Below are 3,870 nucleotides of genomic sequence, written 5' to 3' on the forward strand. Positions count from 1 at the left end.
CCCGGACTAAGGCTGGGTTTTCCGAGCGCGCACACGTGCGATAGGGGTCCCGGATCACATTGCGGCTGGAGGGGACAGGTTTGCAGGTTTGAGACCTTTCAAGCCCTTTACAGACTCAATGCAGAGGCCTGCTGGGAGAGGACCCCTACGGGGTGAGGACCCCTGCGGGTGTGCGTCTGGCCCGAACTGACCCGGAAGGGTCCCCTCCAGGCCCTGTGGGGGTGGCGGGAGGACACTTCTGAGGACAATGAATCGGAAGTCTAGTGGAGGAGAGGCTCACTGGGCAGAGCCCCTGGCCAGAACTCCAAGGGTCTTTGCCCGGCGCGAACTGCTGAGGCGGCCCCTGAAGCTGCAAGAAGCCGCGCGGTCTTCCAAGAGCTTCCCAGGCCCTGGAGACCCGGGGAGCAATATACCCAGCGCCAGAGGCGCGTCCATGTCTGAGAAATTTCTAGTTACATTTATTTTTTAAATTAAAAAAAAAAATGCCTTGAGAGAAGCAAGATACAAAAGAGAAACTTTTCCATGATTCCATTCATATCTACCCTGGCTCCAGGTGAGTGATCACACTATCATGATTATCTGGGTCATTAAGACCTTTTTTGTATAGGTCTTCTGTGTATTCTTGCCACCTCTTCTTAACATCTTCTGCTTCTGTTAGGTCCATACCATTTCTGCCCTTTATTGTGCCCATCTTTGCACGAAATGTTCCCTTGGGATCTCTAATTGTCTTGAAGAGATATCTAGTCTTTCCCATTCTATTGTTTTCCTCTATTTCTTTGCATCGATCGCTGAGGAAGACTTTCTTATCTCTTCTTGCTATTCTTTGGAACTCTGCATTCAAATGGGTATATCTTTACTTTTCTCCTTTACCTTTCACTTTTCTTCTCAGTGGGGCCTGGAGGGGCATAAAGGGGGAGGTGGGGTGGGACATAAAGGTGTGGGCCATGATTAGGGACATAAATAGGTAGGGCGTGAAGGTGGAGCTGGTTTAGTTGTTGGGGCTGAAGCTACAGTGTCTGCCAGGAGGGTTGACATACTTTCTCAGCGGCTCACCACCTCTTGCCAGGAACTTCTGGCCCAGGGGCATCATGTGGCCTTCTCTGCACCAATTGCAGGGAAGGGAGCTGCAATTGGTCCTGTCAGAAACTGCAGACAGCAGAAGTAGCCCCCAGCGACCAGGTCTGCAGGGTGTCATGGCTACTTGCTTCTCGATTTATATGTGCTTAGCTTCCTTGGTATGCAAATTATGTCATTAAAAAACTTTATTATTTATTTGACTGCTCTGGGTCTTTGTTGCTGCAGGGGCACTTTCTCGTTGTGGTGACTGGGCGTTACTCTCTAGTAGCTGCGGCACAAGGGATTAGTTCCCGTGAGAGGGTAACAGGCAGGAAGGCCAGTGGTCTCCAAATGGAGAAAATAGGCTGCAAGTGTCACACACTTTTTCTCTCTCTCTTAAGTGGCAGAAGGAAACTAGTGTTACATTTTTTCCCCCTTCTCGATACAAATTTAAAAAGAGATTTCTCTTAAAATTCTGTTGCCATAATGACACCTGGTTCCACCTGAACTAAACTTTTCTCAAGTCTTGAGCTGACCGGTGCATGCTTCTTGTGGAAATGTTCGTCTTAAGCTGTGTTAATGTGCTATGCATTTACCCTAGACTGTCTTCAAGTCAGTTCCGCCTCAAGGCTTAGAATCCACGTGACAAATGGGTATATTATACTCTTAGGTTGTTCTCCTAATCTGTGTTAGTGACACTATATATTTGTATGGAAATCTGCCTTTCTTCAAGATTCATGTCAGACATTTTATGGCCTGGGTTGGCTCACCTGGTACAATGTTATCTCAAAGTGCATGTTGTGGGTGAGGGGCCTGGTGCCATTCTCTGAGTATTCAGACATTTCTTTTCTTTAATTAGCAAACTACACGACTGAGCAGCTTCACTTTCACTTTTCACTTTCATGCATTGGAGAAGGTAATGGCAACCCACTCCAGTGTTTCTTGCCTGGAGAATCCCAGGGATGGCGGAGCCTGGTGGGCTGCCATTTATGGGGTTGCACAGAGTCAGACCGACTGAAGCGACTTAGCAGCAGCAGCAGCAGTAGCTATATAACATCCAGCTAAAGACTAGCAGGGGGGCACTCTTTCTGCCCCCTTCTGATGTCTATGTCAGAAGCTTTCTCTACGTCTTTTATACTTTTTAATAAAACTTTATTACACAAAAGTTTTGAGTGATCAAGCCTCGTCTCTGGCCCCGGATTGAATTCTCCTCCAGAGGCCAAGAATCCTGGTGTCTTTCATGGTTCAGCAACAACCTTTCACCTGCAGCATGTGGAATCTTCCCAGACCAGGGATAGAACCTGTGTCCCCCTGCATTGGTAGGCAGAGTCTTAAACACAAGACCACCAGGGAAGCCCCTCAGAATGGCATTTTTATGTCTGTAGGATCCTTTGTTTTGAAAATGTATGATTGTGCCTTCAACTGGTGGAACGGTTCTGAGTGTCTGAGAGTCTGTCTTCCAGGTTATAGTCCTCAATCTGACTTGAATAAAATTCCATCTTCTTGGCTGCTAATTGAATTGTTGCCACAGGGACATGCTGGTGGTGAGTCCGGAGGGCAGACCATGCCTGCCCAGCTCAGCCGCCTGGGCCCACATAGCGGTCAGACAGGGCCGGGGAGGAGAGCTGGCTCTGAACTGCAGGCTGCGTTTGACACACCTCTCCACCTTGCTTTCAGACCACATCTCTACACCTCCACCCATCACCAGACAGCCCTGCTGCTTTAGCCCCAAGTTGAATAGGTCTCTGCTGGTACTTCCCTTGCCCCGGTTGATCCAAGAACCGCAACATAGTTCCCAGTTGTCCAAGTGCTTCCAAACGGCACAGGAAAGAGCCCCAGTGCACCAGCCCCAGGAAGCCTGCCAGGGCGAGTGTGCCCCCTGATCCCACATCCAGGGATTACTTGTGCCACAGGGAGGGAGCTGCACCTCAACGCATCCGCACATCCATCCTTGGGACTTCTTCATCCTGGGGGCTTCTTTGCATCTGCTACTGAAGGAGGAAACAGAACAGGCTCCATCTTGAAAGCAGGACTCCATCTTGGGCCAGACTGTGGACTTTGAGCTATATGCCCAGTATCTATGGAAACGACATACCAACAGAAAACCAGGCCCCATTGCCTAAAAGAATACCTTAATTATCTGTGTGACCAAATAGAATCATACATTCTATTATGCTTATTGGGGTGTGACCACAGGCCTATTGATAATTGTCCACTGTTAACTACCTAGGCTTAAGGCATATGAATAATGGGTTAACTTTGATTCTTTCTTTTCCTTTGTTCAGACTAGTTTCAGGGAATTTGGGGAGATGGGTTTGGGCACATACACTTAGGGTATAGAAGGTTTTCACAAAAAACTGGTAGGGGTGCTTGGCTAAGAGACTTGGCCTTGGGCCCGCTGGTATCTGCATTGTTCTTCTGAGTGAGTTTGTTTCCTGGAATGCGTGGCTACACTACCAGGAGCTCCAGATTGTAAGACTCCCTCATCCTCCTTTGACCGGTCCTCACTTAGAGGTACTGTCCAGTTCCGTGAATAGGTCCCTAGGTGGGCAGGAGGGTGCCCAAGGAAAGGTCTGGGGGCTGACCTGTCTCAGGCAGCCCCAGGGAAAATCAGGTTTCGACTTTAGCCAGGAGCCAAGGCAACACAGGCAGGACGAAGGGAACTTTGCCTCGGGTTGCCTTCCCCATGGCCCAGTTCAGCCTCACAGGACTTCCTATTGCCCTATTGGTTTATCAGTTTGATCCAGTCACCCGGAGAACCTGGCCTTGACAGCAGCATTGATTATCTCTGGGCCAAGACCCCAGGCCAGGGCC

Source organism: Bison bison, unplaced genomic scaffold, assembly GCF_000754665.1.
Source record: "Bison bison bison isolate TAMUID 2011002044 unplaced genomic scaffold, Bison_UMD1.0 scf7180017864037, whole genome shotgun sequence".
NCBI lineage: Eukaryota > Metazoa > Chordata > Mammalia > Artiodactyla > Bovidae > Bison > Bison bison.